The following is a 16488-nucleotide window of genomic DNA, read 5'->3' as shown; positions in this document are numbered from 1 at the left end:
AAATAAATTACTTTAGGGTCGAAACTATTTATCAGCTTTACAAAAACAAAAAGTATAAATTCTCATAATGTCCATTTGAATTATTCTGATTGATCTACGAAAATAAAAATCAAATAGAATTCATCTTTTGATTACTCTCTAATTTAATCAATTTGTTTTATTATGTATACCCCCCTCCCCCAATTACTTATTTTAGAATGTAAGAATTATTCATTTAACTGGTTTTTTTGTGTATTTCTACCATTCAAAACATGAAAACGATACATTTGTTGAAAAACCGCTAGAATCGTTCAAGACTGCACATCGTCCATTTAGTGGGAAATTATTTCAAAAGAAAAAGCAATAAACTTTTTGGAGAAATCATTCCATTTTGCAACAGTCTGATCATCGATCCAAAAATTATACTTCCACGTATTTTTATTTAATTTCATTCTTTTAATAGCTGAACTTCAACCAATATTCAAACAACTTTTCAATGTGCACACATTTTGTAATCGAATAAAGAAGTACCAATCAAAAATGAATATCTGATGTTGTAAGTTATCTATAGGACAACTGAAATTTGTTTCATTCCCTAGAAATCAATACTTGTATCCATGGATATATTTTTTGGATTTGAAAAAAACTAAAAACTAAATTCTTGTTTTATAATATCTTAGCTACCTAGACACAAGGGTCATTGTACATTGTTTACCTCAAACGTAAATGTTCATCTTAAAAGAATCCGAGAAATCAATCCAGATAATGGCATTTATCTAGTGGAAATTATCAAATATACCTTTAGGGATACAACTACAAAGGACAATAAATTTCTGAGTCATAGATGGTCCAGAAATATACAAAACAGCTTCAATTTTCATATTTTCCAAACCGCGGCTCTTTCCGCCCTATCCGCCAAAGGTTATGTAAAATTGAGTATTAGATTATTCTTTGTATGCGAGACACAGAAGACATTGAGTCGCTTAAGAGTCCGTTCTTAAGTAGAATTTTGAGAACTAGCTTTTTTTTTTCATTTAACATTATACCCTACATTGTGCGGAAAAAAAATAATAGATATATTATTTAATTCTAAAAATAATAATGGGTCCGCTGTAAGTTCAGGAAAAGATTCTCCGTCCAAAGTAAGTTGATTTTTTTTTTCTCCTTGTACAAGAAGCATGTCATAGAAAGTAATTTAATAATAGTAAAAAAATGCAGCCTCGTGGTTTCGATGAATCACAGTTTGGGAATATCCCAAGAAAACCACTCTTGGAATTACGGCTGTGAAAATAATAAAACGAACTTGACATATGAAATTAGAAATATGACTTAGGAATATATTAAATTCTATTCTTAATACAGGGTGTTTATAAAGTCCCGGACCCATTTTGATGTTTAATAACTCATAAAATAATAAAGATATAAACACACTTATGACATTTATTGATGGAATAACTCATATATTTTCCTTTTCAGGTTTGAATATTTTTACTTTTGTAAATATCGTCTGCGCGTGTGGTTAATTTCAGATAATTTCATCTTCCAGTCTAAATATCTGTACTTTTCTAAATATTGTCTGCTTATTAATTGCATTTTTCTCTCTTTTTTTTTGTCAACTATTGCAATGTTATGTTTACTTTTGATGTGTTTGTTCTATGTAGTACTTTTGTATGTGATGTTTTATTCGAGCGGATATTAAGGAGAATGCATACACCACAAGAGAAAGCACAGATTTTATGGTGGTTCATAGAAATGAAATTGATAGTGCAAGCACAGAGAAATTTCAGAAGAATTTACCAAAAAGATCCTCCATCCAAAAACAGCATCTTGCGGTGGAAAAAGAATTTTCTAGAAATTGGAAGTATCGAAGATAAGAAACGTTCCAGACGTCCTTGCACAAGTGATTTTGATGTTGAGCGTGTCAGAGAGACATTTTTACACAATCCTAGAATATCTGTGAGATCAGTGGCAACAGAATTGGATATGCCAATTTCGACGGTGTACAAGGTTATTAAGAAAAAATTAAGACTGCATGCATACAAAGTTCAAATTGTTCAAGTTTTGGAACCGAACGATAGACCTAGGAGGATGGCCTTTGCAACAGATATGCTAAGGAGGATAGAAGATGCTGCTGATTTTCTGAAGAGCATAATGTTCTCCGATGAAGCATCCTTTCATGTTTCTGGCATTGTTAATCGCCATAATGTGCGCAAATGGCTCTGTGGATGCCGACATGCTTGTCGCTACCTGGCGTGAAATTGACTATCGACTTCATATTCTCCGTGCGACGAAGTGGGCACACGTGGAAGCTCATTGACAAGGGTCATGAAACTTTTTGAGTCTATTTAACCATTTATGTTATTAATTTAAATCTATCTTTATTATTTTATGAGTTATTAAACATCAAAATGGGTCCGGGACTTTATAAACACCCTGTATATATATTATAGTATATAAAATTAGGAAAATTAGAACTTCAAAATGGTAGATTTTCATTAAAATTCAGAAGAAAAAAAACAATCTGTCTATAAGAAATTTGTTTATTTGTCCGTTCCTAAGCATGTGACTACGATAGCTCAAAAATGCGAAAATTTAATATAGATGATATTTGTAATATGGTCTGTATTCTTACATTATAGATCTGCATAAAATTTCAAACAAAATCCATGAAAGGTAAATTGTTTGTGTATACGAGCACTCGTAATCCGAAACAGTAACAAGCTAGATGGTGAGTTTATAACCTTTATAAAGAAAATGTAGATCCATGTCACTTACATTTAAATTCGATAGTGGGTAGACAATCTATTTTCCAGCCCGTATGTCTATGAAAATGGTATCTTAAAAACATAAAGAATAAGATTATTGACTTTTGATAATTGGTTTCTAAATCAAAATTGCAGAATGGATATTAGGACCCAGCAATCTGAGAGAAGCAGTAAAAATTACTTTTTCAATTCTCTTCATTTAACCCTTTAAAGGGCCATTTTTTTCTAGTCATATTATGTTAAAATATTTTTAGGCTTGAAATTAGAATGAGAAAAGGGATTCATTTAGTTTATTAGATAAATTTAATTTGATTGATTAATTAATTAGGTTAATTAATAATTAAGTAACAAATCAAGACACATCATTTTGTGTAAGATAAAGAACTGAAGCCTCTAAGTTTCTGTCTTTCTAAAAAGATTTGTCAGAACTAATGGCAACCTACATAAATTCATACAAAGATTGATAAATTTGGTGGGAAGCGTACTTCCCACGGCCCTAGAAAGGATTAATTAGGACGAAAAGGCAAAAAGAGTAGTTGCTGCGAAACTTACATACTCTTTAATAGATGCATTTGTATATTATTGACTGAATACCAATGGTGAGCAATAATTATGAAAGAGCAATCTTTTGCTATTACGAAGATGCGGATAATACACGAGTACCTGAAAACCGAACATGCATTGTGGATGCCTTTTTTTCCTACAGATTGAAAACTAAAATTTGACACAGAATTTCAATTATAGTCTCAAAATCAAGCACCGAATTTCATATATTTAAGTTTATGCGTTTTTGAGTTATTGCGTTTGCATGCTTGAGAAAGTACAGATCCACAGGTGGGCAACCCTTTGATGGATGTGATTTAAGACTGGATAAGAATCAACACTTACCAATCTATATGCCAAATTTCATTTACCTGAATTATTGCTTTTTCGAATCATCGCGTATATATGCATGCAAACGTACAGACTGACAGTTGATTAATCCCTTGACAGACTTTGTTCTAAATTCGTTACTTATCTACACTTTTCATGTTAAATGTGTGCTCCAAAATTTATATGTTTAGGTTTTTACATTTTAAAGTTATTTTGTTCAATTTTAATTGTTCAGGAAGACAAACTCTCTTCCTGTTAACGGAATTTGTTCAAAATTTGACAGGAATATACAAATTTGATGGAATCACAATGTTTTTGAATTATTGTGTTCAGACATACATACAGACATAATTCCAAAAATATGTCTTCCGTACTCAAGGAAGTCTGGAACTTGGAAATACGCGAAAATATCTAATTCGAATTTTTTGATGATCGCAAAAAATTTCTTTGCATACCCCCCCCCCCTCTCTTCTCTCCTTTCCATCTGTAATTTGATCGAAATTGTAGCTACGATGGTGAAACAGAGGTTGGAAAGAATGCAAGCGGTGACTTTTCAATGAGATTTTGCACGCATAAGCTAAAAAAAATTGCAGGTGTTGAAAGACTTTCAGTATAAAAATTGCTGTTCATGAATGAACCAAATATCGTGCCGCTTAGTAAGAATTATCTTTCGGTCTTCAACCGTAATAGAATTAAGAGGAAATGATAATTTCAACACTCAATCAATTCCATTCTCTTGGAGTTGGATGATTCATCTACCAATTCGACTGAAATTTGCACCCCACCTTACAAAATAGACCAGAATTGGAATAGTTCTCATGTTCACAAGAAACAGGGATGCATTTGGCTTAGCGAGAGTCGTTGGGCCCAAGGTATCTCCATCCCATCGTCATGCGTAGCTTAGCAAAACGCAAATGATTCTAGGCATAGCAATATATCTCGGCTCTTTTATCACCCTCAACTTAAAAAAAAGTGACATGAACGTTTTCATGTATTATCTCAAAAGTGATTCCCGAGAATGGCACTCTAGTACCTATATTCCCTGTCTCCGATGTATTTTTCTACAATTGGCAATAATATTCTACTGTGCATGATCGACATGATAAGTAAGATCGTAGAAGACAAACATAATGGTTCCTAAATAGTCTTGAGAGCCTTTATAATGAATAATTATTTCTGTGTATAAAGAAGATTTCCAAACCATCCGTCTCGAATTAATTTTTGGTGAGTCACACCAAGATCTCGAATTCCTTATATATTTTTCCTCAACTCACAATAATGTGATGTGGGCTTAAAATTTCATCAAGTTACGATAGCAAAACAAGGATAAAAGTAATGCAATATATAAACAAGCGACTCGTTTTGAATTGCAAAAAGAAAGAATCTAAAGATGTGTCTTTTCAATGTGCGGATGGCGTATATATATATATATATATATATATATATATGAACTGGGCTTTGCATGCGACACATATGTCGCATAGCCTATTGTTCAAATTTGCGATTTCGTTTAAGTTTATATTGCCATGCAGTATTTCATATCCCATCTAAATAATCAGAATCCAATTTCCACCATGAACATTCAATTCCGTGTGAGAACTCATTCATTTTGAGTTGCAATTTCGTAGATATTTATTGCGATTAATAGTAAATGTCTTTTTCTTTACAAAAGTTCATTTGGGTCCATAAAACCTCTCTCAGAAAGAGTAAATACTGTTCACTTCTGAAAAAATTTCGAAGAGGAAATGGGTAACTATCGATTAGTTTTTTAAAAAAATGGATCGTAATGCTAAAAATGGGTAGTCTTACTATAAAAAATTTACTTGATTATGACTAGATGTCTGGAGCAAAAGAAAAATTTCTTTTCTTTAAGTCTTCTTTATTCCTAGAAGCCCTAATTTTCTGTATCGTTCCTAGGAAAGTGTCTGCCAGGCCTCTTTAAGGAATGTGTTTTCCCGACATTTCGATAATCGCTGTAGGAAGTGAAGTTCCTAAGAAGTTAGTAGAGCGAGCATCCTTCTGTAGAGAATGCGGGCGGACACCTGTTGCACCACGAATGTCACATTCCGAGTGCTCTGAGTCACGGAGGGTGTCTCTCAGAGGGTCAAGGCCGGAAGCGGTAGTCAGGTGAAAGATCGGAGAGATAGTTCTGATTTTTTTTAATTTTTATTTATTTATTTTTCTACTTTCTGGGAGTCCGCTGCTTTTGGGATCAAAGGAAACACACTTGTTGATGGCGATAATTTTCACGCAGAAACGTCCTATCCAATGGGCTTTATGGATTGTAATCTGTGGATGGTAGTGATCCATGGGCTATTTTCACTGACCCATGGACTATTTTACGGGCTTATATTCTATACTGATTTTATTTTAATTTTGAAATAAAAACCGATTCGATTATAATCTTAAACACAGAGTACAAATGATGGATCCGATTTTAAAAAATCATATTTTTGAAACTACTGCACATTTTACAATATGTGATACATGAATTTAAAGAGAAATATACCAAGTTTTTTTTTAGTTATAAATGTTCGGTGTGTGACCCTCTTGTTACTGGGCATACGTCCAATTTGTAATCCAGATCGTTCCAAACATTTTGTAATAGCACTCTGGCAATTGTTCTAAATGCTGCACAAATGCGTTCATTTTAGTTCTGGCAGTGTTTTCGGCATTGGTAGTACACAAACAATATCTCGTCTCAATGATTTCTTTTTGTGAGGGTTATGTCAAAAATAAGAGACAAAACACAATGCTACAAAATGTTTGAAACGAGCTGGATTACAGATTGGACTTATGCTGTGCAATTAGAGGATCACACATCGGGCATTTGTAACCAAAAAAAAAAAATACTATTTGTAATTACAGTGCCATATGTTTTGCAATGCTGCATAAACATGTATATCAGCTCAAAAATATTCATGCAAAGATAATCATTAAAAAAAAATCTAACTATCTGGAATCGAAAATATACGTTATCAAAGATAAAACAAGCTACGCGTAACAGCAAGACAATGTATTAAATTCAATTTTTTTATCACTTTTCAGCGTGTTATATAAGTGAATATTAAATATTGTGCTCTATAGAATTTAAACATAATAATACTGTTCTATTAATTAATGAATTTTGATTATTTTAAATAGAGTAAGACTGTATCTACTGTGATTATATGTAACTTTTAGAACCATCTTCACATTAGTGTCTTTTTATCAACAATAACATATCACATAAATCCTAAACCTAAAACAGTTGATTATTTTGAAAAGGCACAAAGTTTTAATCAGCAAATAGATTTTTTTCTATGCTTTTCAATGGATATTGTTGGAGCGTATGTGCTCAAAAACCTAGTTATGTTTGTGATGGAGCGCCAAATTAATTTGGTCCTAAGTATTCTTCAAATTTATTAAGATGGTTCAGATTATAGGTCAAACGATAGATCTGTCTTTGTTGTTTCTAATGGCACTTGTCATGCACAAGGCCACTGAAATTAGAAGTCAGTGATTTTAAGCCAAGGGCGCGTCTCTTGTTTTTCAGTAGCTCCATCTAAGGCCAAGAATACGACTTAGCTACACGCACACACACGTCACAACCCTTTTTAAGGAGCGGACTTCATTCATGCATCTCATTAGCTCATCCACAAACCGTAATTTAAACCCGAACCAGAGAACGATCATCCCGTATCCCCAATGATATTACTCTCGACTTGGAGGTCTTTGTGACCACGATATATTTATGCATGATCCAGCCACCACACACACAGAGTCTTCGGCCAACGGGGTTGAAACTCACAACCCGAGGGACACGAATCCAACGCTCTACCAACAAGGCTATTCCGGTCCTCGACAGGCTTGTGAAAGTGGCTATTAAAATAATAGATTTTATGACTATCTCGACAAGTTTTTGATAATTAAATAAAATTGTATTCCGAAATTATTCAGGTCTAGGTGTTTTTTTCAATTCAGTTATATTAATATCCCATTTAAAACCAGTGTTAAGGCTATTTTTAGACGGATTTCTACTCTTGAACAATGATCAAATGATGTGGATAACATCTGAATAGGTAAACCTTTCTCCAAACTAGTGAAAGGACATTTGGCTCCGCCTGATTTAACATGCACCAGCATGTTGACATAGGTATTCTTTAGTGGAACTAGATCTCGAGCCTGGAACTTTCTGGAATTGTAGCTGGCCTTTACTATAAGGCCACAGCGGCCAGAAATGCCTGGAAAAATGCATTACTTAGTAAATGCAAAATGACATGACAGGTCCAGAAGAGATTAAAAGGAATCTGAAGTTTTGAAGTTTCCTTGAAATAATTTATAGAATTTGTGTAATTATGTTTTCCCAAGACTTTTTTTTTGTTTGTTTGTTTTATATTACTTAGTCTGGAATTTTCCTTTACTCTGTATTAGCATAAATGAGTGTCAGATTAAAAAAAAATTTACATGTTTAAAACTATTATACTTAATATGAATAATGATACATGAAAATAAAGAAAAACGACTCAAATTTTGCTTTTAACGTTGTTTAACAGGAGAAAATTATCTGGACCTATAAGAAGTATGCTATTTCCATAAATAGCATGCAGGATGGTAAAAAATATTTTTTTTCAACAAGATGAAGCTCCATCCCATTGCGGTTTGAATATTCATAGACAATCTAAATATCTATAAATCTAGAATATTCATAGACAATCTAAATATCTATAAATCTAGAATATTCATAGACAATCTAAATATCTATAAATCTAGAATATTCATAGACAATCTAAATATCTGTAAAATCCGCAACACTGTAGTGGACATGCAAATAACACTGATTTACCCAATGTCATATAACCACCAAGATCTTCAAGTCTTCCCTTGTTCGATTTTTTTAAACGAAACTCACGGTTCTTTTTACGAAAAATCTTATTTATAAATCTCATTACAGAAAAAAAAAAATTAAAGAACTTACAAAAACGTATCAGTGTTATATTAAGTACCACTGAGAGAGTGTACTTAATGCTAAATGTGTGGAATAAATTTTATCATAAGTTAGATGTTTGTCGTATTACGAAAGGTTACGAATTACGAATTTGTTTGTCGTATTACGAAAGGTTACGAATTACGAATTTGTCGTATTACGAAAGGTTACGGTTACGAATTTTATTATAAGTTAGATGTTTGTCGTATTACGAAAGGCACATCGAACGCACTGTAATTGAAAAAAAAGTGAAATGCTTTTCTTTATTTTCATACACTGCTGATTATATTATGTGTTATAATTTTGAAAATATAAATGTCCAATATTTAGTCATTCATTGATGCTAACGTTGTTCTGCAGAAGTATTCTCAAATAAAATAGTGCTATTTTCGTTGTACCCTGTTCACGGCTTGAACGACAATAGTTTCAGAAATTTAAATTGAGAAAATTTGATCGACTGAACCAATTTTCTATTGGAGATAGTCACATAACATCATAATGATAGTATAAAAGTGGAAATATCCGATTTATCTAACTTTTAAATCTCGTGGTATTCTTGTAAACTACATATATTTAAATAGAATCCTTCTTCTTTAGCCTTCAACTATGAAAGAAAAAATCATGAGATTAAATGTTTGATGAAATAATGAAAACAGTTGGAATTTGAAGGAAACAATGTAATCAATAGAAAACAGGTACAAAATGTTTTTTAAAAAACTGCCAAAATTCAACAAAGAATTCCCACGATTATTAAATTGGTATCAGTCAAAAGACATTTTCTTAATATTTTAAAGCAGTGTGAAAAACATTTGGGGGGAGGGGCAGTATTCTCGGAAGATATTAAGGAAAAAAAATATATATGTTCCAAATTTGTTTTCTGTAAATTAAGCGATCTGCTTATATAGCTCCAATACTCTCTCTCTCTCTTTCACACACACACACACACACACACACACACACACACACACACACACACACACACACACACACACACACACACACACACACACACACACACACACACACACACACACACACACACACACACACACACACACACGCACTTCTTTATTAGTAGTAGAAATTTAGCGGTACAATTAAGAGAATCGAGTAAATGTGTACCGGCCCTAATTCAATAAAATCTGAAACAAAATATTTATCAAAATTTCATGGTAGAATTTTCTGTCGATTATAATACTTTCTTTTTGTACACTTCGCTTAAGAAGTTTAAATAATCGAAAATTACTTGTTTTTTTTAACACCTTAAAATTTTTGAAATATAAAACGATGCATTCATCATAGATTTTAAATCATTATTTTTAAAAGCGAAATCTTAAAAGAAAAACAGTGACATTCATATCGGAAAAGGGGATCCCAGGGAGCATTGTTCTAGCCATGAATCATTTTTCACAGTTGTTAAAACTGTTAAAAATAGATTGGCAGGGAAAAGTGAGCTTCGTTCACAAGAATAACCTTATTTTCTCAAGTCTTATTTTAACCAGCTTCTATATTAGGAATAAATCCATTATTAGCTGATTCGGGGATTTTATTTTTTTAGGGATGAGCATTATGAGAGCTTTATTTCAATCAAGTGGTCAATTTATTTTCACATTTCAATATATTTTTAATTTTATGAAAGTGTTGGATTCATATTGGTTTAATTTTTATTTTCTAGCTTAAGGATTTTGTCCTTTCTTAACCATGGAATTCTTGCAAAGAACTTTTTACTAATATTGTTTGTTAAAGAATTAATTTAGCTTTAGGGTCAAATTATTCAATTTCATTTTTGTTTTTCAGTATACCAAATATACAAAGAGAGAGTATACTGTAATCACTAAAAAATTCTATCTCGAGATTTTGAAGAATTTCCTTATTTCAGACCTCGCTGAGCACCAAAAAACACATTTTTGGAATAATTTTTGTTAATCCGATGATTTGTTTGCCTGTGTGTAAACAAAACACTTTGATCTATAACGAGGAAATTTGGTCTGTTATATTTACATCAAATTTTTTTATTTATATGCAGATTTTGAATGAAATCCATTACCAGAAGGTTTGTTTGTCTGTCCAGTTGCAAGGGAACATATTCTCAAAATTTTTTATTACGATAGTTGTTAAACGTAAAGAACTAAATAAGTAAAATTCGGTGCACAGATTTAGCATTTAAAGTATAGATTCTTCTAAATTTTTGAATCCAATCTATGAATTAATGGATCGTCAGTCGATCGATACTTTCTTATACTTATAAACCCAATAATTCAGTAAAACGCTTAGATAAATGAAATTTGGTAAGTGATCTCGTAACTAAAATTATAGTTCGGAGTAGAATTTTGATTTCAATTGATCGTAAGAATGGTGCCTAAAATGTATATTCAAGTTTTTTTTTTCAACTCTACTTCGAAACACACACAAAATCTGAAATAAATATTCTGAGTACTCATGCCGTTCATTATCAAAGATAAATAATTTTTACATGGCGGAGGTGGAATAACAATTTTATTAAGGATTAGGGAATATTTAAGGGAAATTACCCCTGTTTGTATGTAACAGTAATAGTTCCAAGTCCTAAAAATGAAACAATATCGAAAATAGCTTAGCATTCTTTCACGGTTAAAGGTAGCAGATATACATCGTCATAATCAACTATTCAAATGCAAAACGATTTCAGTGCTGTCCTTGAGTCTATTTCATGGAGATGAAATTTCAAAAATTAGATTAAAATGAGGACAGATAAAGTCGTATGTCTGGAGCCTAGTCAACTGAGTTATGAGATATTTGTTATTAATATAAGAATAAGAACAATGTGCTTTTTCTCATATTCGTAGAAAATATTGAATATTTACTGCTTTAATGTCAAATTCTTGGTAGGTTTCTTTCATTGCTACCCAGTAGGCTTTTAGACTGCCATAAATCCCATTTTTTCCATATGAAAATGGGGCAGTAAAATCCTCTTCTTTTTTCATTTTAATCTCTAATGTTTTGTGGTTTTCACTATTTCCAATATTTCATAGGAAGGGGTGGGGGAGGTATACTTACCACAGATTGGGAGTCTTTATTTCAGAATATATTTTTAAAAAAGTATTATAGCTGCATTTTTGTTCAAAGATTGATTTTCCACATATAAAGAAGTTTGACTATGTATTTGAAATCTAAAGGAATGGTGTGAAAACTTTTGAAAAGATCATGATGAAACTAAAAATGATATCGATGAAATAAACGAACAAATAGAGATGCTGTGAAATTTTTTAGAAAGACTATGATGAAATAAAATATGATATCGATGAAATGAACGGACAAATAAGGATGCTGTGAAAATTTTTGGAAAGACCATGATGAAATTAAAAATGATATCGATCGAATGAACGGACAAATAAGGATGCTGTGAAAATTTTTGGAAAGATCATGATGAAATTAAAAATGATATCGATCGAATGAACGGACAAATAAGGATGCTGTGAAAAGTTTTGGAAATATCATGATGAAATTAAAAATGATATCAATAGAATGAACGGACAAATAAGGATGCTGTGAAAATTTTTGGAAAGATCATGATGAAATTAAAAATGATATCGATCGAATGAACGGATAAATAGGGACGCGGAAACAAACAAAAATTATACAGAAACTTATGGTCAAAAACTTCCTATGGAAGTACTAGATGTATCTCTGAGAAACAATAAGAAAAATTAATGAACAAATCTTTACTTTTGCATTGATTCCAAATGTAAATCGATAAAAATTAGAAAAGTTTTACAAATCTTCTATGAATATATTGTTTAATAGAATAAGTACTTTTTATTGCCTATTTCGCCATATTCTTATAGAACTCCTTTAGCGATGTTAAATAGCGTTTGTAACCCTAAATTCCAAATCCCTTTTTATTTGTTTCATTATATCTGATTGTTCTTTTTATTCTAGGCATATTGTCTTTAATCTTCAGTTATAATACGAATTATTTATTTAATAAAATATTTTAAAACTGTGTTGTTTTCGAGAAATAAGTTGATTTTTTTTTACTATCTTGTATATGAAGTATGCTAGGAAAAAGTATTATAATCGCCAAAAAATATCGAATTCAAAATTTTTGGCGAATCTCAATTATTAGATCTCCTTGTATTCAAAAAATACATTTTTGAAATTATTTCTGCCTTACTATAAACACGATAATAGAAAACGCTTTGAGCTAAAAGGGTGAAATTTAGTATGGGGCCCTCACATCAAATTTTTAGATTTCTATAAAATAAAATTCTAAAATTCTATAAAATTTTGGGCGAAAACTATTCAGTTGATGACTGTTTAGCCGGTTGTCCGAGTGCAACTGATCATGATAACTACAAAATGTAAATAGATGGATAGAATTTAGTATATTTGTATCAAATATGGAAACAAATTTATCAAGGGTTGATCGTCTGTCTGCCAGTACTGTTGCATACATGTAAACGAGATACCTCAAAAACACAATGATTTAAATGTATGAAATTTTGTGACAATAAATGCAATTTTAGCAGTAGGAAAGAAAAGGATCCAAAATGCATTTTCAGTTTCCTGGTACTTGTGTATTAACCACATTCTAGCGATTGATAATAAAAAAAAAGATATCGCTGATTGTTCACTAATGGGCTCTTTCGTGACTATTGTTCGCAATGGCATATAGTTAATAATGTCCAAATATCTTTATTAGAACTTATGCTAGAAAATTTCGGGGTGACAAGTACAAGTTAATTAATTAAAATTTCAAAAAAATCCTCCCGAAATTCGTAATTTTTTCCCTTCCAATTGTTAAAAGTAATTTAGAAAAATATTCCGTGTAAAAAAAATTCCAGCTTAATTATTATTAACCCTTTGCACTAGAGAGGTGACTTATGGTCACCATTCAAGACGGTGCATCATTTTGACGTTTTATTTATTTATTTTTCAATTTTGATTGTTAAAAATGCCATAATGGTAAAAAGATGTAAATTAACTCCAATAATTCAACTTGAAATAATGATATATATTTACTTTTCGGAACAATAAACAAGCCCTTATATTTGGTGAATAATTTTGCATCGAATTACTTTTACGAGTGCAAGAGCTTAAAAAATACAAATCATTTGATTGTGTAACAATTGAAAGATAATGACATTTTCAACCCAACCAAACAATTTTTATCGACGACAGCAAAACAAATATATCATGATATTCTATCATTCCATTTCGCCAACATTTCACCTCCCAGAGAAATATCCATATCACTAGAAATATGCAAAAGCATATCAGAGATTCCTGCATTAATTGTGTTTGCATTCCATTTATGTGGATTCCATTTCTCGTTGCTGCTAAAGTAAAGCACAAAACTTTCCTCACCTGAAAACACAACGTCGACATTCCTTCCCATTTTTGTCAAACGCATCCACCTGCGTAAAATAAAAACAAACTATATCGGCCTTGAAGTATACAAACATTGCCTATTTCTGGAGTAGAAAATCTCTTTTTTTTTTTCTATGCTGAAAAGGTCAGATATTTCGGCTGTTTATCGTTTTTGAAAATTTGATGCAGACGATTTTTTCTGCTTTGCTCAATATATAAATAAAAATAAAAAGGAATTCTTATTAAAAATTATTTCTTTAGAATTATAAATTTCCTAAGATATTTTTTTGCCTATTAAGATCATAAAAATAAAGAGATAAATTATGACAAATATTTTGTTCTGTTATAATGGTAAAATTATTTTATTGTTATTTTATTATTTTGCAAAAAGATAATACCATTTATGTCTTATAAAATCTATTAATATAGTATTTGTAAATGTTCTTTACACAGATTTTGTAAATTTTGCTATACATAGAGAAGGAATGAACAATTATCGCTTAATATGGGCTTAAATGCTCCAAACCGTAAGAATATTAAATAATTTTGAGAAGAATGTTGAAATTCGAAAAATGCAGTACAAATTAAGTTCATTTTTTTTTTTTAACATTTAATGTAAATAACTATCAAAGCATATGTTAATATAAGTTAGGCAAGAGAAAATATCGTTCGTTTTTAAATGTTAATGCAGAATTTTGGTAAGATCGACTTCGAAAATATGTCATAGTAAATTTATTTTAGTATGTAAATTTTAAAGAGGTTGTAAGTAGGGATTGCAATACCGGACCAAAAGTTCAATACCGGTATTCGGTATTTTTTAGATCTTAATACCGGAACACCGGTTTTAATACCGGTATTAGAAATTTTAGGAAAAGAAAGAAAACACGGGTGTTTCTTTGTTTTATTTACTAGTTTTATTAGAGAATGTAAATATCACAAAAATAATTTGTAACTTATAAATTATAACAGCATATAAAGAATCACAAAAAAGGAACATCTTCTTTATTTCAATCACAAAAAACTGTTGTTGTTTCTGATGCAAGGTGGTATAGCTGCGCTATACCACCTCCTTCTAAAATGTCCAAAAACAATAGCGGATCCCTTAAAATCTCAAAAATCGTAAAAATTAAACATTCAAGAATATGATTGGGGAGGCTTGATCTGTCTTGCACCAAGGACATTCAGCAAATATCCCCCGTCCGTGTTGGAAGGTGAGGGATTTGTTGTGTCCACTTAAAAAGCGAAAGAGAGCCGTTTGCTGTTTTCTAGAGATATTCAAACGGTGACACCAACCGGGACTCTTACCAAAGTACCAAGGGTGAGCAGGTGGAACTCTCCAAAGTGCATCTTTTTGATAGAGGAGATTTCAGAATAAGTTAGTGTTGCATCACCATGAAATATGTCAGCTGAGGCAGTCTAAGCTAAATTATCCGCTATCTCATTACCATTTAAACCAATTTGTGAGAGAACCCACTGAAAGTGTATAGTGTTCAGCGGAGGGCCTGGCAATAATAATGTTTAGATAAACAAAATAGTGTTAACATCACTATTCAGTCTGTGGTACTATTATAAATTTTTGAAATGTGATCTTAAAAAACATAATGCATCAATTGTACTGTCATTAAGCCTGGAATGTAATTTTGTGCAAAACGTATCAGCTGTGGAAAACGCTCTTTCGGTATCTACGCTAGTCGGTGGTACTGTTAGCAATTTACGATATACTTTTTCCAAATATTTACCTCTAAATACCTCATCTTCATAAATCGATCACTCGTCGGATGGTTTTGGATATAGCTGATTTCTGTATTGCATTTTAGTTTGTTGAATTTTTTTTATCTATCGCTAATTTTAATTTTTGTTCAAGAGACAATTCCTTTCACATTAGTGCCATCATAATCTCCGATAACTGTACCGAATTCTTCTGAATGTGGATAGGTTTGGGGGTAAAAGCATTTTAAGAAAATTTACTATAAACTTGATCAGATTTGAATTGGTTAGTCTCTTTTCTTCTTTTTCATTATTAAAATCCTTATAATCATGTAAATACCGTAAGATATTTTCTATTTCGGTATGCCTTTCTTCTGTGCTATTTCTCAATGTAATATATAATTCTTCGGATAGTGATGTGTGCTGTTCTTTCAGTGACTGCAACATGAAATTTATTGTTGCATTAGCTGTTAATAAATTAGAATCTCTCAGGCATAATGCCTCAACAGCCAGTTTTAATATTCAGTTTATATTAACTTGTAACAACCTTTTCTGAATATTAAGTCGAATTCACTATCTGAAAAATTAATTTGCTGGTTTAAGTCGATTACTGTTTTTTGGATTGGATTTCTCAGTTTCAAAAATCGTTCCATCATTAGGAGTAAACTGTTCCAACGTGTTTTAGAATCTCCTCCTAAACATCTCCTTTCATCTTTCCTCTCACTCCTATTTTGTCAAAGTAAACCCATACTAACGCATGCGCAAAAGGTGGAGGGTTTTACAATCCATTGTCATACAGTATTTTATCACTTCTCTTGATTGTGCGATGCAACTTAGTATTCACAGTCT

The sequence above is a fragment of the Argiope bruennichi genome, chromosome 3 (assembly GCF_947563725.1).
Source record: "Argiope bruennichi chromosome 3, qqArgBrue1.1, whole genome shotgun sequence".
Taxonomy (NCBI): domain Eukaryota; kingdom Metazoa; phylum Arthropoda; class Arachnida; order Araneae; family Araneidae; genus Argiope; species Argiope bruennichi.
This window is presented reverse-complemented; position numbering follows the sequence as displayed.